Source organism: Canis lupus, chromosome 15 (assembly GCF_048164855.1).
Source record: "Canis lupus baileyi chromosome 15, mCanLup2.hap1, whole genome shotgun sequence".
NCBI classification, from domain to species: domain Eukaryota; kingdom Metazoa; phylum Chordata; class Mammalia; order Carnivora; family Canidae; genus Canis; species Canis lupus.
The window spans coordinates 40,358,713-40,381,059 of record NC_132852.1 but is presented as its reverse complement, the minus strand read 5'-3'; the positions used below and the strand labels follow the sequence as shown (position 1 = coordinate 40,381,059).

Here is a 22,347-nt window from a genome sequence, read left to right as displayed (position 1 = left end):
TGTTTTCCCATCTCTTGGTGTCTTCCTCAATGTCTTTCATAAGTGTTCTGTAGCTCTTAAGGTATAGATCCTTCACCTCTTTGGTTAGGTTTATTCCTAGGTATCTTATGCTTTTGGGTGCAAATGTAAATGGAATTGATTCCTTAATTTCTCTTTCTTCAGTCTCATTGTCAGTGTATAGAAATTCCACTGATTTCTGTGCACTGGACAGCCACATGCAGAAGAATGCAACTGGACCATTTTCTTACAGCATACACAAAGATAAACTCAAAACGGTTGAAAGATCTAAATGTGAGAAAAGAATCCATCAAAATACTAGAAGAGAACACAGGTAACACCCTTTTTGAACTTGGCCACAGCAACTTCTTGCAAGATACATCTATGAAGGCAAGGAAAACAAAAGCAAAAATGAACTATTGGGACTTAATCAGGATAAAAAGCTCTGTACAGCAAAAGAAACAGTCAACAAAACTAAAAGACAACCTACAGAATGGGAGAAGATACTTGTAAATGACATATCAGATAAAGGGCTAGTATCCACATCTATAAAGGACTTAAACTCAACACCCAAGAAACAAACAATCCAATCATGAAATGGGCAGAAGACATGAACAGACATCTCACCAAAGAAGACCTACACATGGCCAACAAGCACATGAGAAAATGCTCTGCGTATCACTTGCCATTAGGGAAATACAAATCCAAACCACTGAGATACCACCTCACACGAGTGAGAATGGTGGAAATGAACAAGACAGGAAACAACAAATGTTGGAGAGGATGTGGAGAAAGGGGAACCCTCTTGCACTGTTGGTGGGAATGTGAACTGGTGCAGCAACTCTGGAAAACTGTGTGGAAGTTCCTCAAGAGTTAGAAATAGATCTGCCCTATGACCCAGCAATTGCACTACTGGGGATTTACCCCAAAGATACAGATGCAGTGAAAAGCCAAGACACCTGCACCCCAATGTTCATAGCAGCAATGTCTACAATAGCCAAACTGTGGAAGGAGCCTCGGTGTCCATCGACAGATGAATGGATAAAGCAGATGTGGTCTATATATACAATGGAATATTACTCAGCCATCAGAAAGGACGAAACCATTTGCTTCTATGTGGATGGAACTGGAGGGTATTATGCTGAGTGAAGAAAATCAATTGGAGGACAATCATCATATGGTTTCACTCATACAGGGAATATAAGCAATAGTGAAAGGATAATAAGGGAAAGGAGAGAAAATGAGTGTGAAAAATTAGAGAGGGAGACAAATCATGAGAGACTCCTAACTCTGGGAAATGAGTTGTGGAAGGGGAGGTGGGCAGGGGGATGCGGTATCTGGGTGATAGGCACTGAGGGGGGCACTTGATGGGATGAGCACTGGGTGTTATACTACATGTTGGCAAACTGAATTTAAATAAAAAAAAATTTAAAAACCAGCCTTTGATAAAGCCAATAGGATTCCTTGACTCAATATATGAAAAGACATAAGAAGTCTTTTCAAGTTTATAAACACACAAAAAAAGAATCTTGAGCACCCTTCCATATTTCTAATACAACAATTAGAATTTTTATTGGTTGGAGGCTATTTTCTGCTTTCCTCTCAGTTATAGGCATTACTAACATTCTGTTAAAGCCTGTGGTTTTTGTTGGTGGGAATGTGAACTGGTGCAGCCACTCTGGAAAACTTTGAGGTTCCTCAAAGAGTTAAAAACAGATCTGCCCTACAACCCAGCAATAAATACTGGGGATTTACCCCAAAGATACAGATGCAGTGAAATGCTGGGACACCTCCACCCCGATGTTTCTAGCAGCAATGTCTGCAATAGCCAAACTGTGGAAGGAGCCTCGGTGTCCATCGAAAGATGAATGGATAAAGAAGTTGTGGTCTATGTATACAATGGAATATTACTCAGCCATTAGAAACGACAAATACCCACCATTTGCTTCGACGTGGATGGAACTGGAGGGTATTATGCTGAGTGAAGTAAGTCAATCGGAGAAGGACAAACATTATATGGTCTCATTCATTTGGGGAATATAAAAAACAGTGAAAGGGAATAAAGGGGAAAGGAGAAAATGTGAGTGGGAAATATCAGAAAGGGAGACAGAACATGAGAGACTCCTAACTCTGGGAAATGAACAAGGGGTGGTGGAAAGGGAGGTGAGCAGGGGGTGGGGGTGACTGGGTGACGGGCACTGAGGGGGGCACTTGATGGGAGGAGCCCTGGGTATTATTGCTATATGTTGGCAAACTGAACACCAATAAAAAATAAATTAAAAAAAATAAAGCCTGTGCTTTCATGTGTCTGTCCATCACCCACCCTACCATCATTCGGTTCAGAATCCTGTGAGATCCAGTTAGTGTCTAATTCTTGTTTCCCTTTACAACTTTCACATGATTGATGAGGGTATAATATTTATTAAAAGGAAAAAAGAGGGAAAGTGAGAGGGAGGAAGACAAAGAGGGAGAGAATCACTGCCTAGGGACCTGAGAAGCAAATGCAGAAAAAAACAAAAAAGGGTTTGAGTTTGGGATCTTTCTCACAGTTGAATAATTTGGAAGAAACCACAAAGTACCACATCATCTCTTCATGTGGGGGGCAAAAAATTTTTTTAGGAACAAACTAGTTTCTATTTGCTAGTTTCTCAGCTGAATGAGAATTGTGTTTTAAACAGAAATCTTCAGAGTATAGTCTATATGACTTAAGCCCCAGAGACCAGGTGTGTTTCTAGATATACTGTCTTTTTATAAATTTATAGTTTTTTTGATGTGATTATTTCTAAAATATCTCTTATATAATGGTCACATTTCTCTGCTGGACTACATCATTCATCTAAATTATGACTAGTGAACACTTGGATCATCGTTCTCCCATGGAAACACTAGGCTTAAAGCCTAATTATCTTTATCTTTCATGCATTTTCCATTGTTTTAGAGAATAAGAGAAGTCCTCACAGCCTTTTCAAAGGATGAAAGGGCACAGGAGCCAGCAATTTCATGAAAGGAAATAAAAATGCTCTGACAATACAGGAAAGATTTTTGCTCTTAGGGATTAGTCGGATCCTGGCACTAAGCATCTGTTATATCAGCCCCAGACTGGCCACCATCATCACAGTTAGAAGACTTAAATCATCAGTATCTTCCTTCCAGGTTCACTCCTGATGCAACCTATACTTCAGACAAACACTGCAAAAAAAACAACAAACAACAAACAAAAAAACAAACAAAACCCCCTCTCTTTCTAATCACATTTTAAAAACCTTATAGGTAATTGGAACAAATCTCTTTTCCAATTAATCCAAGAAACAAAAAGAACATCTTGTTATATGCACAGAGAGCTCCTAGGATCTAATAACAGCAAATACACTTTTATTTTATTTTTAATAAATTTATTTTTTATTGGTGTTCAATTTACCAACATACAGAATAACACCCAAGGCTCATCCCATCAAGTGCCCACCTCAGTGCCCGTCACCCATTCACCCCGACCCCCCGCCCTCCTCACCTTCCACCACCCCTAGTTCGTTTCCTAGAGTTAGGAGTCTTCATGTTCTGTCTCCCTTTCTGATATTTCCCACACATTTCTTCTCCCTTCCCTTATATTCCCTTTCACTATTATTTATATTCCCCAAATGAATGAGAACATATAATGTTTGTCCTTCTCCGATTGACTTACTTCACTCAGCATAATACCCTCCAGTTCCATCCACGTTGAAGCAAATGGTGGGTATTTGTCGTTTCTAATGGCTGAATAATATTCCATTGTACACATAGACCACATCTTCTCTATCCATTCATCTTCCGATGGACACCGAGGCTCCTTCCACAGTTTGGCTATTGTGGACATTGCTGCTATAAACATCAGGGTGCAGGTGTCCCGGCGTTTCATTGCATCTGTATCTTTGGGGTAAATCCCCAACAGTGCAATTGCTGGGTCATAGGGCAGGTCTATTTTTAACTCTTTGAGGAAGCTCCACACAGTTTTCCAGAGTGGCTGCACCAGTTCACATTCCCACCAACAGTGTGAGAGGGTTCCCTTTTCTCCACATCCTCTCCAACATTTGTGGTTTCCTGTCTTGTTACTTTTCCCCATTCTCACTGCTGTGAGGTGGTATCTCGTTGTGGTTTTGATTTGTATTTCCCTGATGGCAAGTGATGCGGAGCATTTTCTCATGTGCATGTTGGCCATGTCTATGTCTTCCTCTGTGAGATTTCTCTTCATGTCTTTTGCCCATTTCATGATTGGATTGTTTGTTTCTTTGTTGTTGAGTTGAATAAGTTCTTTATAGATCTTGGAAACTAGCCCTTTATCTGATACGTCATTTGCAAATATTTTCTCCCATTCTGTAGGTTGTCTTTTAGTTTTGTTGACTGTATCCTTTGCTGTGCAAAAGCTTCTTATCTTGATGAAGTCCCAATAGTTCATTTTTGCTTTTGTTTCTTTTGCCTTCGTGGATGTATCTTGCAAGAAGTTACTGTGGCCGAGTTCAAAAAGGGTGTTGCCTGTGTTCTCCTCTAGGAGTTTGATGGAATCTTGTCTCACATTTAGATCTTTCATCCGTTTTGAGTTTATCTTTGTGTATGGTGAAAGAGAGTGGTCTAGTTTCATTCTTCTCCATGTGGATGTCCAATTTTCCCAGCACCATTTACTGAAGAGACGGTCTTTCTTCCAATGGATAGTCTTTCCTCCTTTATCGAATATTAGTTGACCATAAAGTTCAGGGTCCATTTCTGGGTTCTCTATTCTGTCCCATTGATCTATGTGTCTGTTTTTGTGCCAGTATCACACTGTCTTGATGACCACAGCTTTGTAGTACAACCTGAAATTTGGCATACGGTTTTCTTTTTTAAAATTCCCCTGGCTATTCGGGGTCTTTTCTGATTCCACACAAATCTTAAAATAATTTGTTCTAACTCTCTGAAGAAAGTTCATGGTATATTGATAGGGATTGCATTAAATGTGTATATTGCCCTGGGTAACATTGACATTTTCACAATATTAATTCTGCCAATCCATGAGCATGGAATATTTTTCCATCTCTTTGTGTCTTCCTCATTTTCTTTCAGAAGTGTTCTGTAGTTTTTAGGGTATAGATCCTTTACCTCTTTGGTTAGGTTTATTCCTAGGTATCTTATGCTTTTGGGTGCAATTATAAATAGGATGGACTATTTAATTTCTCTTTCTTCTGTCTCCTTATTAGTGTATAGAAATGCCATTGATTTCTGGGCATTGATTTTGTATCCTGCCACACTGCCAAATTGCTGTATGAGTTCTAGCAATCTTGGGGTGGAGGCTTTTGGGTTTTCTATGTAGAGTATCATGTCATTGGCGAAGAGGGAGAGTTTGACTTCTTCTTTGCCAATTTGAATGCCTTTAATGTCTTTTTGTTGTCTGATTGTTGAGGCTAGGACTTCCAGTAATATGTTGAATAGCAGTGGTGAGAGTGGACATCCCTGTCTTGTTCCTGATCTTAGGGGAAAGGCTCCCAGTGCTTCCCCATTGAGAATGATATTTGCTGTGGGCTTTTCGTAGATGGCTTTTAAGATGTCGAGGAAAGTTCCCTCTATCCCTACACTCTGAAGAGTTTTGATCAGGAATGGATGCTGTATTTTGTCAAATGCTTTCTCTGCATCTAATGAGAGGATCGTATGGTTCTTGGTTTCTCTCTTGCTGATATGATGAATCACATTGATTGTTTTACGAGTGTTGAACCAGCCTTGTGTCCCGGGGATAAATCCTACTTGGTCATGGTGAATAATTTTCTTAATGTACTGTTGGATCCTATTGGCTAGTATCTTGTTGAGAATTTTTGCATCCATGTTCATCAGGGATATTGGTCTGTAATTTTCCTTTTTGGTGGGGTCTTTGTCTGGTTTTGGAATTAAGGTGATGCTGGTCTCATAGAACGAATTTGGAGTACTCCATCTCTTTCTATCTTTCCAAACAGCTTTAGTAGAATAGGTATGATTTCTTCTTTAAATGTTTGATAGAATTCCCCTGGGAAGCCATCTGGCCCTGTACTCTTGTGTCTTGGGAGGTTTTTGATGACTGCTTCAATTTCCTCCCTGGTTATTGGCCGGTTCAGGTTTTCTATTTCTTCCTGTTCCAGTTTTGGTAGTTTGTGGCTTTCCGGGAATGCGTCCATTTCTTCTAGATTGCTTAATTTATTGGCGTATAGCTGTCATAATATGTTTTTAAAATCGTTTGTATTTTCTTGGTGTTGGTAGTGATCTCTCCTTTCTCATTCATGATTTTATTAATTTGAGTCTTCTCTCTCTTCTTTTTAATAAGGCTGGCTAATGGTTTATCTATCTTATTAATTCTTTCAAAGAACCAACTCCTGGTTCTGTTGATCTGTTCCACAGTTCTTCTGGTCTCGATTTCGTTGAGTTCTGCTCGAGTCTTTCTTAACTCTCTTCTTCTGCTGGGTGTAGGATCTATTTGCTGTTTTTTCTCTAGCTCCTTTATGTGTAAGGTTAGCTTTTGTATTTGAGTTCTTTCCAGTTTTTGAATGGATGCTTGTATTGCGTTGTGTTTCCCCCTCAGGCCTGCTTTTGCTGCATCCCAAAGATTTTGAATAGTTGTATCTTCATTCTCATTAGTTTCCATGAATCTTTTTAATTCTTCCTTAATTTCCTGGTTGACCCTTTCATCTTTTAGCAGGATGGTCCTTAACCTCCACGTGTTTGAGGTCCTTCCAAACTTCTTGTGATTTAGTTCTAATTTCAAGGCATTATGGTCTGAGAATATGCAGGGGACGATCCCAATCTTTTGATATCGGTTCAGACCCGATTTGTGACCCAATATGTGGTCTATTCTGGAGAAAGTTCCATGTGCACTTGAGAAGAATGTGTATTCAGCTGCGTTTGGATGTAAAGTTCTGTAGATATCTGTGAAATCCATCTGGTCCAGTGTATCATTTAAAGCTCTCGTTTCTTTGGAGATGTTGTGCTTAGAAGCCTATCTGGTATAGAAAGAGCTAGATTGAAGTCACCAAGTATAAGTGTATTATTATCTAAGTATTTCTTCATTTTGGTTATTAATTGATTTAAATATTTGGCAGCTCCCACATTCGGGGCATATATATTGAAGATTGTTAAGTCCTCTTGTTGGATAGATCCTTTAAGTATGAGATAGTGTCCCTCTTCACCTCTCATTACAGTCTTGGGGTAAATTTTAGTTTATCTAAGGATGGCTACCCCTGCTTTCTTTTGAGGACCATTTGAATGGTAAATGGTTCTCCAACCTGTAGGTGTCCTTCTGGCTAAAATGAGTCTCTTGTAGACAGCAAATAGATGGGTCCTGCTTTTTTATCCAGTCTGAAATCCAGCGCCTTTTGATGGGGTCATTAAGCCCGTTCACGTTCAGAGTTACTATTGAAACACATGAGTTTAGTGTCATCATGATATCTATTCAGTCCTTGTTTTTGTGGATTGTTCCACTGGACTTCTTCTTAAAGGGGAATTTTAAGAGTCCCCCTTAAAATTTCTTGCAGAGCTGGTTTGGAGGTAACATATTCTTTCAGTTCCTGCCTGTCTTGGAAGCTCTTTATCTCTCCTTGCATTTTGAATGAGAGCCTTGCTGGATAAAGTATTCTTGGTTGCATGTTCTTCTCATTTAGGACCCCGAATATATCCTGCCAGCCCTTTCTGGCCTGCCAGGTCTCTGTGGAGAGGTCTGCTGTTACCCTAATACTCCTCCCCATAAAAGTCAGGGATTTCTTGTCTCTTGCTGCTTTAAGGATCTTCTCTTTATCTTTGGAATTTGCAAGCTTAACTATTAGATGTCAAGGTGTTGAACGGTTTTATTGATTTTAGGGGGGGATCTCTCTATTTCCTGGATCTGAATGCCTATTTCCCTCCCCAGATTAGGAAAGTTTTCAGCTATGATTTGTTCAAATACATATTCTGGCCCTCTCTCCCTTTCGGCGCCCTCTGGAACCCCACTTAAACGTAGGTTTTTCTTTCTCAGGCTGTCGTTTATTTCCCTTAATCTATCTTCATGGTCTTTTAATTGTTTGTCTCTCTTTTCCTCAGTGTCCCTCTTTGCCATCAACTTGTCTTCTATGTCACTCACTCATTCTTCCACCTCCCTAACCCTCGTCGTTAGGACCTCTAGTTTGGATTGCAACTCATTCAATTGATTTTTAATTTCTGCCTGATTAGATCTAAATTCTGCAGTCATGAAGTCTCTTGAGTCCTTTATGCTTTTTCTAGAGCCACCAGTAGCTGTATAATAGTGCTTCTGAATTGGCTTTCTGACATTGAATTGTAATCCAGATTTTGTAACTCTGTGGGAGAGAGGACTGTTTCTGATTCTTTCTTTTGAGGTGAGGTTTTCCTTCTAGTCATGTTGCTCAGTGCAGAGTGGCCAAAAACAAGTTGTATTGGGAAAAGGAGAAAAAGAGAGGAGAGAAAGAAGGAAAGAAAAAAGAAAAAAAAAGGAAGATAATAAAGAAAAAAGAGAAGAAAAAGAGAAAGAAAAAGAAAGAAAAAAAAGGAAAAAAAAAAGAGGAGTGAGGGAAGCAAACAAAAAAAAAAAAAAAAAAAAAAAAAACCACGGGGGAGTATCTTCTGATTCTCTATACTTTAAGTCCCTTGACTTCCCCTGGAACTTGTCCGTCTAGCTGGTCTTCTGGGGGAGGGGCCTATTGTGATGATTTTCAGGTGTGAGCACTTGGAGGAGCTGCTCTGCCCCCTGCCTGGTGCAGGGCTCAGTGGGGGTTGTTTACCCCGTGAGGCCGCAGGAGGAACAGCCCCAGTGGCGGGGCCAGCTCTGCAGCCCTGGAATTAGCTCCCGCAGGAACTACGGAGCTCTCTGTCTGCAGGGCCTGGAGGCTCCGGGGCGGGGCCGCTGATCTGCTCAGCTCGGGGCAGGAGCGTCCTTGCTGTCTTGGGCCCTCCCGGCCTCTGCCTGTCCCGGGCGAGGCCGGATCCTGGGCTGTGTCCCGGCGCCCAGTGCTCTGGGACCTGCGCTGTTGGATTCGCGCTCCCGGCCGCGCAGCCCCCTCCACGGAGCCGCCGCCCGAGCCCCTCCCAGCTGCTCCCGGGGCCGCGCAGCCCCCTTCGTGGAGCCTCTTCCTCTGCCCAAGCCCCTCCGAGCTGCTCCGGGTCCCGCCGTGCGCTGCAGCCCTTAGGGAGCTCGGCGCACTCTCCCGGGGCGCAGGTGTCTGTTAGTGTCCCCGGGAGCCCGAGGGCATCCCCGCCCTCCTGGGTCCTGCTCCAACTCCCTGCGAGCCCCTTTCCGCCCGGGAAGGTCGGTGCAGCTCCTGCTCCTCCGGGACGGGTCTCTCCTGTCCTGGGGACACTCGCCCCGGCCGTAGCCCAGCTCCTCGCGGGGCCCCTCCCCCTTGGAGGCCTTTTGTTTCTTTATTTGTTTTCCCGTCTTCCTACCTTGATAGAAGCGTGAACTCTCCTTACTGTAGCATTCCAGCTGTTCTCTCTTTAAATCTCAGGCCGAATTCGTAGATTTTCAGGATAATTTGAAGGTTATCTAGGTAATTTGGTGGGGACAGGTGATTTGGACCCCTACTCTTCCGCCGTCTTGCCCCTCCCTCTAACAGCAAATAAATTTTTAGATAATGAACTGGCTTTTCACCTTTGAAAGACCTGATGAAGATAAATACATCCAGGTTTGAATAGTTATCTTCTACACCCTTGAGATAAAAGAGAAGATTCTTGGGAGCCTGGTCTGGAGAATGCAGTAATCAAGTAATTTAGTGCCATGTACTAACCGACAACCTACGCCCATTTGTCTGAACCAATCCATCAATCACCTGACAATTTATTTTAAGAGTCACATAGTTCAGTTTTGTCACCACCAGACCTGTAATAGAAATACTGTCATAAAGCTTACAAAAAACTACTTTCAAGAAAAAGGCACAGACTAGCAAGGTCAGGCACAAAGCCCATGATAGAAATCAAAAGAGAACTTTTGAAGCTCTGTGATAGCAAAGGCTTGTCTAAGCATTTAGCTAGCAGATGACTCCTTCTCAGTTAACAAATGGATATGAAGTTAATATCTGAATTAATAATGATGGATCATCAGGACCAATAAGAATTTAATCATTAATTCATCATAATTTCAAAATTTTAAAGCATATATAAACTGTTACATTAAAGTGATAATACTAGAATCATCTGTAATGAATACTTTATATTCCAATAATAATAATATAATTACAAGGGTATACTTTTCTTAGGGATGAGCTGCCTGGGTTCAGGTATACTGCAAGTATGAGACCTAAACAAAGACAGGAGTGTATTCTTACTTACCTGGAAGACAGACAAAATCCTTGTATTATAAACACCCTATTTTGGTGTACCTGAAAGAGTACTAGAAACTGGAATCAGTTATTCATCTAATTTTATTCCATTTATCCTATTTTTCCATCTATACACTTGGTTAATATCATATCACTAGCCCTTCATTGCACGAGACTGGTCTTCTCAACTACATGGTAAGCTTAAGCTTTCTTAGGGGGTAGTTTGTTTCTTACAGAGCTCTCAATATGACATTTTATAAATAGTCCTAACATTACTATGTGATACTCTGTGGACTTACTTTTTGCTTGAAAGTTAGAGACAAATGTGACTAAATAATATTAAGCAAGGGGCAGAATGGGAAATGGGTGGTCATGAAGAAGACTATGTGTACCCCAGAGGAGCAAAACAAGGGCTCTGCATAATGTCAGGAATTGTCTAGGGAAAAAGAAGAAAGAAAATGATGTATTTTACTTAGAGAAAAATCAGTAACAGGAAATAAAAGAAATTCAATAGAAATGTATTAGAAACTGGGGATATGTTATTGGTAAAATTCACAGAGAGAGGGTATTGGAGAAGGGGGAGTGAAGATCAAAGGGAAAGCTATAAAACAAGCCTCTTCAAAACAGTTGTCTATATATTTTCTGCCTGTATGCCTTTTTTAAAAAAGAGTTATTTATTTGAGGTCGGGGAGAGGAAGAGAAAGCGCCTCAAGCAGACTCTCAGCTGAGTATACCCGATTAGAGGCTTGATCTCATCACCCTGAGATCAAGACCTGAGCAGAAACCAAGAGTTGGATGCTCAACCAACTGTGCCACCCAGGTGCCCCATCTGCCTATGTGTCTTTAACTCTTAGTCCATTTTGGTTTCCATACCTGCTACTCTACTGAAACTGATTTATCAGTAATTTCCTTATGGTGAATTCAAGTGATACTTTCCAATTCCTATCCTATCCTATCCTATCCTATCCTATCCTATCCTATCCTATCCTATCCTACTTAACTTCTTACAAATTGACATCTGTAGCATCTCATTTCTCTGTCTCTCTGGTTACACTGTTTAGGCTCCTCAGGCTCCTTCACTGTCTGTTCCTCTTAGAATACTTATGAAGTATCTGTTCCCCTAGCTCTATCTTCCATCTTTTCCTCACTCTACTCTGAGTGACATCACTTATTTCAATGGCTGAAATCAGTAACTATTTTTTGATGCCTCTCCAGCTCTGTATTTCTTTTTTTTTTTTTTTTTTTAAGATTTTATATTTATTCATGAGAGAGAGAGAAAGGCAGAGGGAGAAGCAGGCTCCATGCAGGGAGCCCGATGTGGGAGTTGATCCCAGGTCTCCAGGATCACGCCCTGAACTGAAGGAAGTGCTAAACCGCTGAGCTACCCGGGCTGCCCCACCAGGTCTGTATTTCTAGGTTCCCTCCTCAGCTCTGGAACTGAATATCCATAACTGTTGGATATATTCATGTATTATTTATTATTCCAAAGACACTTTGAATTCAACACTACAAACTGAACTCTCTAGTCAAACTATGTTTCTCCTTTTCTGTTACTCCTACTATAGTTCAAGCTAATCTGGCCTCTATGATTCTGATTTAATCGGACTCCAGTCCTCTCTATTATATAGTCCAACTAATCTTTCTAAAATATTTATCTGATCATGTAACATCCCATTTATACCTTCTGATAACTCCACATTGCTCTACAACAAAATCTCAGCATTTTATTTATTTATTTATTTATTTATTTATTTATTTTTAAGAGTGAATTCTTTTTTTTTTTTTTTTTTTTTATTTATGATAGTCATACAGAGAGAGAGAGAGAGAGGCAGAGACATAGGCCGAGGGAGAAGCAGGCTCCATGCACCGGGAGCCTGATGTGGGCTTCAATCCCGGGTCTCCAGGATTGTGCCCTGGGCCAAAGGCAGGCGCCAAACCACTGCACCACCCAGGGATCCCCAAACTCAGCATTTTAAAAAAGATTTTATTTATTTACTCATAAGAGATACACAGAGAGAGGCAGAGACACAGGCAGAGGGAGAACAAGGCTCCCTGTGGGGAGCCCGATGTGGGACTTGATCCCAGGACCCTGGTATCATGCCCTGAACCAAAGGCAGACACTCAACCACTGAGCCACCCAGGCGTCCCAAAATCTCAACTCTTAAATATAATTTTCTAGGCTCTTTTATCTGCTTTGAATATCCTTTATTCTCCACTGACACTGCAGTTCCTTAAATGTGTTGTGGTCTCTCACAACTAGGCATCACGCTGGTTTCTCCTGTTTCAATTCTTTGTATGACTAACTTTTATTTGTCTTTTAAATGTAGGCTTAAATATCACCTACTTCATGAATTCTTCCACAATCTCCCCTTCTCTTCCTGAAGCTCATTTAAGTGTTTCCAATTTGTACTTTTTGTAGCATCTATTAAGCTGGATTCAAATAGTTTGTTTTGATTTTGTTTTTGATCTCTTCAGATAAAGCATAAACTTTAGGGACTGTATCTTGCTCACAATCATGTCACGAGTGTATAACACTTTGAAAAACGGGCAAAGTCCTAATCTAATAGATGTATTCATTATGGATTTTCTTCCCAGTATGGTCCACTGTATCAGAATGGTAGTTTCTTTGCCAAAGTTCAGCTGATAAAGAATGCTTGGAGTACTTTTACGTGTCTGTCTGGGAGTCATGAAATGGTGAGAATGTTGATATTTTCATGATTTTTCATGGTTTGTGGGAATAAGGAAGAATAATTGAAAATGTTAGAAAAATTTCAAATAGTTACTCTAACTATAGAAGATAATTAGAGAGTCTCATATTTTAGTTAAAACAATAGCTGGAACCAGGGGAGCACAATAAGAGAGAGAAGGTAACCATTAGTTCTTACCAAAGCAGGGTGTTAAAGGGAAAGAAAATAAGCTATTGTGTAATTGCTATGTATTGGTTGAGAATGTAGAGTTAAAGAATATCTCTCCAAAACTGCTTGTTTTAAATGTCTAGTAGGGGTGCCTTGGTGGCTCAGTGGTTGAGCATCTGCCTTTGGCTCAGGCCGTGATCCTGAGGTCCCAGGGTCGAGTCCTGCATTGGGCTCCCCACGGGGAGCCTGCTTCTCGTTCTGCCTATGTCTTTGCCTCTCTGTGTCACTCATGAATAAATAAATAAAATCTGAAAAAAATAAATGTCTAGTAATTAAAAAAAATCACAAAATAGAGTTTTAGTGTTTATTCAATTAATACTTTAATGGAAAAAATACTAGTATAGCTGCTACTATCTTCACAATCTTGAGGAGGATTTTTAACCTTTGAGCCTCAGATTCTTAATTTAAATAATGGGGACAATATCCTCCTATGAAGCTGTGATACTCAAATATACAAAATATCTTAAATACTATATCATACTAATAAACCAGTCATTTCTGGTGAATATCACTGAAGTAAACTGGCTTATTAATAAGTTTGCCAACCCATTTCCTATCTCTTTGCTGTATGATGCTTGGATCAAGAAATGACTATTCTCCTAGATGTTAGATAAAAAGCAGTGCTCTGTAAGGATTTTTTAAAATACAGGAATAGTCATGCAACAGAGAAGGTTATAAACATACCAGCAGTATTATAAACTTTAGAGTTATTAGATATTTATTAACGCTTCAATTTCTTATAATGGTCACTAAAAACCTTTGGGATAAGCTTCTTTGGCTGGGATGGAAGTAGAAAAGGAGGCGTAAATGGAGATTGAGGCTTCAGAACTCTTAGTTCTGAATGACTTTTTTTTTTTAAAGAGGAAGTGGTTTTTCTTATTCTTCACTCTTAATCAGGAAATACTAACTGAATTGTTCCATATGGGTAAAAATCGTTAGGCTATTTCATAGCTGGGAAGTCTTGATGAAAGGCTTAAATGTAAATGATGAGCATCTGATAATGGAATGAGCACCTAAATATGCCATTAACTAAATAGGAGAGGGGTTTTGTGTATGTGTACAGTGTGTAAATATTTATAATAAAAAGAAAGTGGGCTTTAAAGGAGGGAGTTGCCAGTCATTACAATCTCTTTAGAATATTTACTTGATTGATTTATCAAGAAAGTAGAAGCCCTGTGTCTTCCTGCCTTAGGCAATACTATCCAGCACCCCTCTCCACTGCCCACTGTTGTCCCTTTAGGAGCCAAGATATCAGAAGTCATGATGTGGTAGGGAGCAGTGATAGAGCATCTGAGCACCTGAGAAAAATGGAAGGGACCCAGTACAGAACAATTACTGGAAGTCTTTGGATAGGAATCTTTAATGCTAAGAAGTTTATATAGCGTGAAAACACATGAAAAAAGAATGGTGGGCAATCTAAGTTTGAAGCTCTAATACAAACTGATGCTAAAAATTCAAAGTTCACAAAATTATTTCCTTGTCAATATTTGTCCTTTTTCTTCAGTTATCTGAATGAGTCAAACTCAGTCCAATATACTTAAACTGAGGGAGAGGGCAACAAGATAGGAAAGCTGGTAAGCTGGAAACAGCATCTCTCTTTGTATTGCCTCTGTCAAATGTTGAATGCAAGAGTATTTTTCTCTCTTCCCAGGCTCTGGGATGGAGTGGGTGGAAATCCTGTGGCTCAGTATTCAATGAAATGGTTTTGCCAAAGACAGCCATGCCCTTTATAGAGATTTTAGAGAAAATGAAAAAGTAAGCCAAAAGAATAGGAATTGTGCTGGGGAAACAACCGTGCAATGTGAAATTTAATTTCAAAGGGTTGTTTCCTACAGAGACAAAGCTAGCTGAAAGAACCAGTGTGGGGCCAGCATGTACATACCTGCTGCTTTGGCAGAGGCCAAAGTGGTTGACTTATAAATTAGAAGCTGTAATGGCTCCATAGGGAAATAAAGACAATACAAGATATCTGACCATGTAAGAACATGGATAATCTAATATCAATGATAGTCTCCATTTCTCCTGTTGTTTTGTAACTCAAAGTAATGTGTACATTTTAGAAGGATGCTGCAACCTCTTTGTAATCTTTGGATTTCAGCTAAGTCCACACCTTTTTCTGCAAAGGTGATATATCAACAAAGAGAACTCTGGTCCAAGGTGAAGCATCCCATGCTCTAATATTCCTTACCTAAACTATTACAAAAGCAAGAAAACAAAAGGGTTTGTGTAAGATACGGTTCTTTCCAATGTAGACATCTAAAAAAAAAAAAAAAGGCTCCAGTAAAGAACAGAACAAAAGAGAATTATAAAAGTTTTCCTTACAAAGCTGCTCTGGCAATATGCAAAATGTTGATATAATAAAGTACACTCAAAGTCCTTTGGACTGAGTGGACTCCTAAGGAAGGGTGGTTTTTAAAGCAAATCATTCTTTCAATTTTATTATATAGGGCATTATTAGAGCATTTGAAATGTTTAAAATAAAAATATATGAAATATATTTCCAATTAGTGATATCTCCATTCCAAAGCATTTTATTATCTCAATGGTGCAAGTGTGGGTGCCATCATACAGGGAATGCTACCTGACTCAGTACTGTAGATGTTATAGCAAAGGAAGGGCTCTTTCCCAGAGAAAAACACATATGAAAAGGTAGCTATAGAAGAGTATAAAATGTATAAGGGCATGTGTTTGTACACTAAAAACAAATAGTTCAAAATGGATGGGAACTTTCTCTTCAGATATACAAATAACAGTAAGTAATGTGGCGAGAAGAGGCTCTGATGAGACAGATATTGTTATAAATAATTGTTGGGAATAAATGTTGGTTCAGCCTCTTTGGAAGGAATTTAGAATTATGTCTCAATAGTTTTAAGCAGTTCCTATCCTGTTCCTATGACCCGTGACACTACTAGGGCTCTATCTTCCAGATATAAACAGATACGTGCACAAATACACCATAATTTTAACTGAAAATCAACTGAAATGAGGGTATGTTTGAAAATGGGAAAAAGATGAAGTTATGGTAAATCTACTTAATGGAAAATATACTATAAGCAATTAAAAATGAATGCTTTTGTAAACTTTATTAAGGAGAGAGGAAAGAATTAAAACCATATGACTTACCATATCACAGTCACTAGATACCAGATTGACCAAAAAATATGCTTCTGAAAAAAATTTTAATTCAAGAATGCTTATAAGTAAAAAAAAAGATGCCAAAACTATATGTTATAGTCCAACTATATCTAAAAATATTTTCCTAGAAGTGATGTCAGTAAGATGGCAAAATAAAAGTCTCAGTTCTTGTTCCCCTACAGAGACACAATTTAGCCATGATATATGCATCAAAATGCCTTTGTAAAAATTTCAGAATGCAATGAAGAGGTTGCATTACTATAGGAGAGCAAAAAGTCAAGAACCACACTGAAAGATAAGAACAATTTTACTTTACCAGTGTCAGCCTCTCCCTGAAACTGCCACAGGTCAGCACTACAAGAAAACACCCTGACCCTTGACTACTCCCCTCAGGGTAGAGTGAAGAGTGGGAAAAAATGAATAATTAAACAAATAAAATAAAATGATCTGGCTTTTTTGAAGGTTTCTCAAGGAATGGTTTCTGGCTTGTCTGGCTTGGAATTCTGAGTGAACCGGCATAGATTAGATGCCTGGACGTTGCTGAAATTAAAGGAAAGTTGTGGGTGGCTTACTGCAGCCAGTACGGCCTGCTAGAGTTTGGGAGAAAAGTGCACAACCTAAGGCTTCTCTCTCAAGAGGGAGATATAGGTGTGGAGTGCATATCTGGCATTCTTATCAGAGGGCTGCCCACGGGAAATGGTATCTGTCTTGCCTGACTTGGGGTATTGATGGGAGCTGGCATACTCTGGATGCGTGATTGTCACTCAGAAGAAGAGGGAGCTGAATGGCTTGGTGCTATAAAACCAGAGCATTTGCACTGCTACAAATAAACACGAGAGAGCAAAAATTACTAGTGCTTAAAAAAGAAGAATGCAAGATTGTTCTCCTGAGAAACTGCATGCAGAGGCACAGAGAAGTTGCATACCTCAAAAAAGTTTTAGAGGTCCCCAGAATCTTAGCCAAGCAGATTGGTAAGGGTCTTCCCTATACAAAAATGGTCTGTAAAGATGAGAGATGTAACTTTAGATGTGCAGATCCCAAAACAGTGTTATTAGACAAATGAACAAACAAACAGATATGGCCTGAACAGAAAATCAAAATAAACCTCCAGAAACGAACTCTAACTAAGAAACGGTATATAACGAAAAAACAAAAAAAAAAACAAAACAACAACAACAAAAAAAAAAAGAAACGGTATATAACGTATCTGATAAAAAGTTCAAATTAACCATCATAAAGATGCTTAATGTGCTCAAGAAAAAGATGTGTGCACAAAATGAGAATATTAACAAACAGATAAAAATATAAAAAGGAACTAAAGAGCAACTTTGGAGTTAAATAATAGAATAACTGAGCTAAAAAAATCACTAGAAAGGTTCAACAGCAGACTGGAGCAAGAAGAAAGGATAAGCAAACTTGAAGACAAGAAACTTGAAATTCTTCAAAGAAATACAAAGAGAAAAAAGAATGAAAAAGAGTGAAGAAAGCATAAGAGACCTATTGGACACTATTAACTGGACCAAAATCTACATTATCAGAGTCCCTTAAAGAGAAGGGAGAAAGAGACAGAAAGCATACTGAGATAAATAATGGCCAAAAATTTCCCAAATCAGGAAAGAAATAGATATCTAGATTCAGGAAGCCCAAAAGTCTCAAATCTAGATAAACTTACAGACAACTACACCAAGACACATTATAATCAAAAAGTCAAAGATGAAGAAACTTTTGGAAGTAGGAAAAGAGTGACTTTAAATATACATGGACTCTCTTAAGACTCTCAAAGGACTTCTCAGCAAAAACCTTGCAGGTCAGGAGAAAATAGCATGATACATCCAGAACAGTGGGAAACAAACAACCTGCAAACCAACAAATTAGTACTTTACTCAACAAATTAGTCCTTTAAAAAATGAAAGAGAGATAAAGATTTTCCCACATAAGCAAAAATTGAGGGAATCGGACATGCTTTACCAGAAGTGTAATGAAAACAAAACAAGAATTTGAAATGAGAGAAAGTGAAACTGTAACTTGAAAGCATATGAAGTAAAAATCTCACTGGTAAAGGTAAATATACAGACAAATACAGATTAATGTAATACTGCAGCTGTGGTGTGCAAATCACATATAACTACAGCATGTAAGTTAAAAGAGAAAGGTATCAAAGAATAACTTTAAACACAAAGCTTTGTCAAAAGAATTCTGACATCAGTATCATAAATTGTGCATGTTGTGGTCGGCAGTGAAAGTGTATGTTTTTGTATATGACTGAAGTTAAGCTGTTGTCATCTTAAAAGAGACTGTTAGAACTATAAAATATTTTATGTAAGGCCCATGGTAACCACAAAGGAAATATATACAGAAGATGCACAACAGAAAATGAGAAAGCAATAAAAACATGTTTCTACAAAACATCAACAAAATGCCTAAGAAGACACTGATAGAGGAAAAATGTGTCAAAAGGCCACAAAAGAGACAACACTTTACAAAATGCTAGTAGTAAGTCCCTGACTATTAATAGTTAAATGTAAATGGATTAAACTCTCCAATCAAAATAGAGAGTTTCTCAATGGATAATAAAACAACCCCCAACTACGTTGTCTATAAGAGGCTCACTTTATATTTAAAGGTATATTTGAGTTAAAGCAGTAATTAAAGAAGCAGAAGCCAGAAAAACAATATGAAAAAAAATCAGTGAAACAGAATTTTTTTTTTAAGTAGGTACGCTCCATGCCCAAATTGGAGCCCATCAAGGGACTTGAACTCAAGACCTGAGCTGAGATTGAGTCAGATGCTTAACCAACTGAGCTACCCAGGAACCCCAAGAATTGGTTTTCTGAAAAGATTAATAAAACTGACAATCCTTTAGATCCACTACAAATAAATAATATCAGAAATGAAAAATGAGGCATTACAATTGACACCACAGAAATTAAAAGGATTATAAAAAACAACTATGAACAAATTGGACAACCTAGAAGACAGGATAGATTCTCAGAAAAAAATACAATCTGTTAAGACTGAATCATGGGGCAGCCCTGGTGGCACAGTGGTTTAGTGCTGCCTGCAGCCTGGGGTGTGATCCTAGAGACCCAGGATCGAGTCCCACGTCGGGCTCCCTGCATGGAGCCTGTTTCTCCCTCTACCTCTCTCTCTCTCTGAATAAATAATTTTTTTTTAAAAAAAAGACTGAATCATGAATAAATAAAAAATCAAAACAGATGTATAACTAGTAAGCAGATTAAATCAATAATAACCTCCTCCCCTCCATGAAGAAAAGTCCAGGACCAGATGGCTCACCCATAATTTCTTTTGAAGAAGAGTTTTAAAGAATAATTAATGCCAATTCTTCTCAAATTCTTCCCCAAAATTGAGGAGGGAACACTTTTAACTCATTTTATGAGGTCAGCATTATCCTGATACCAAAATCAGAAAAAGATACACAAGAAAGCTACAGGTCAGTATCTCTGAAGAATATAGATGCAAAAATCCTCAAGAAAATATTAGCAAACCAAATTCAACACTACATCAAAAAGAGCACACACCATGACCAAGTGGAATTTATTCCTGGGATGCAAAGATAATTCAACGTATGAAAATCAATTAATATGATAAATCATATTAACAGAAAAAAGGTTACAAACCACATGATTATCTCTCAATAGGTGTAGAAAAAGCATTTAATAAACATTGAAGACTTTTCTTTAAAAAGGTTTTATTTATTTATTTAAGAAACAGAGATAGCAAGAGAGGGGAGGAGAGGAAGCCCAATGTGGGGCTTGACCCCAGGACCCTGGGGGGTCCAGTATGCCGCCCAGGTGCCCCAAAGCTTTTTTATGATAATATTCAACAAGGAATAAAAGGAAATTACCTTACTATAATAAAAGCCATATATGAAAAGCTCACAGCTTACACTATACTCAATGGCGAAAAACTGAATGTTTTTCTTCTAAGATAAAAATAAGACAAGGAAGCTCACTCTTGCCTCCTCTATTAAGTTCTGAAGTCTTAGCCAAAATGGGTGAGAAAATGAAATAAAAGCCTTCCAAACTGGAGAAGTAACATTATCTACTCACAGATGTCATGACCTTATATATAGAAAACTCTAAAGATACCACAAAAAAACCTGTTAAAACTAAGAAACCTATTTATTCACCTGGAAAAATCAGGTGCATTTCTATATACTAATAATGAACAACCCTGAAAGGTAATTAAGAAAACACTTTCACTTACAATAGCATCAAAAACAGTAAAATATTTAAGAATAAACTTAATAAAGGAGGGGAAAAAAACTTATGCACTGAAAGATACAAAACATTGCTAAAAGAAATTAAAGAAAAAAAACAAATAAATAGAAAGACATTTCATGTTCATGCATTTGAAGGCAATAGCGTTAAAATGTTCATACTCCCCGAAGTCACCTACTGATTTAATATAATCTCTATCAGAATCCCAACGGTATTTTTTACTGAAATAGAAAAACCCTCCTTGAGATTCATATGGAACTGGAAATGATCCTGAACACTCAAAGCAATCTTTAGAAAGAACAAATTTAGAGGCCTCACACTTCCTGATTTCAAGATATATTACAAAGGTACAGTAATTAAAACATAGTATTGGCATAAAGACAGAATCACAGACAAATTAAACAGAAAGGAGACCCCAGAAATAATCCTATGCTTATCCAGTAGTAAACTGATATTCCATACAGTGCCAAGTGCAGAAGGGGGAAAGATGATTGCTTCCACAAGCAGTACTAGGGAAATGGGTTTCCACATGCGAAAGAATGAAATTTCATTTTTATCTTATATCATTCACAAAAGTTAACTCAAAATAAAGTCTCAAATGTAAGATGTGACACTCTAAAAATCCTAGAAGAAAACATAATGGAAAAGCTTGTTGGCATGGACAGTGGAAATGATTTCTTGGATGTGATACCAAAAGGACAGGCAACGGAAGCAAAAACGGACAAGTGAGACTACACAAAAGTAAAAAGCTTCTGTACAGCAAAGGAAACAAGGGAGTAAAAAGGCTACCTACAGAATGGGAGAAAATATCTGAAAGCCATGTATTTGATAAGGGATTAATATCCAAAATATATAAAGAATTCCTATAACTCAATAGAAAAAAACAAAACAACACAAAACAAACGGAACAACAGAGAATAAGAAGTACTCTGACATGCATATGGAGACATTGGAACTGCTGTGCTCTATTGGTGGGACTTGAAAATAATTCAGCCACCATGGCAAACCATATAGACCTCCTTCACAAAATAAATAGAACTACCATATGATCCAGTGATCTCACTTCTGTGTTACCCTTATCAATGGGAATTGAAATCAGGATATCAACGAGAGATTTGCACTCCATGTTTACTTCATCATTATTTAAAATGACCAGAGGTGGAAACAACATAAATACCCATAGGTGAATGAATGAAGTAAAAAAAATGTAGTATTAGCCCTAAAAAAGAAGGAAATTCTGTTATAGGCTACAACATGGATGAACCTTCATCACATTATGTTAAATGAAATCAGCCAGTCATTGAAGGACAAATATTACTTGTTTCCACTTATATCCAACCACATTGAAACAGAAGGTAGAATGGTTGGTGCCAGGGACTGGGGAAAGGGGGGAATGGGAGGATTACTGTTCACTGGGTATTATTTGTCATGCAAGGTGGAAGATTTTTCTTTTTTTAAAAGATTTTACTTATTTATTCATGACAGAGAGAGAGAGAGAGAGAGAGAGAGAGAGCAGAGACACAGTTAGAGGGAGAAGCAGGCTCCATGCAGGGAACCCGCTGCGTGACTCAATCCCGGGACTCCAGGATCACACTCTGCGCCAAAGGCAGGCACTAAACCACTGAGCCACCCAGGGATTCCCCCAAGATGGAAGATTTCTACAAACATATTGTACAACATTGTTCTGAAAGCTAATACTATCCACTGTGCATGCAGAAATTAATTGAGGGTAGATCTCATGTTATGTGTTTTTGACCGCAATTAAAAAAATAAGATTTTTTCCTATCAGTC

The 22,347-nt window shown here is 38.6% G+C and overlaps 1 protein-coding gene across 13 annotated transcripts in view; it reads right to left on the bottom strand.

Moving 5' to 3' along the window:
• Positions 1–22,347, bottom strand: part of PSD3 (pleckstrin and Sec7 domain containing 3) — a 592,272-nt gene that overhangs the window by 68,936 nt on the left and 500,989 nt on the right. The gene's annotated exons all lie outside the window — the stretch shown is intronic.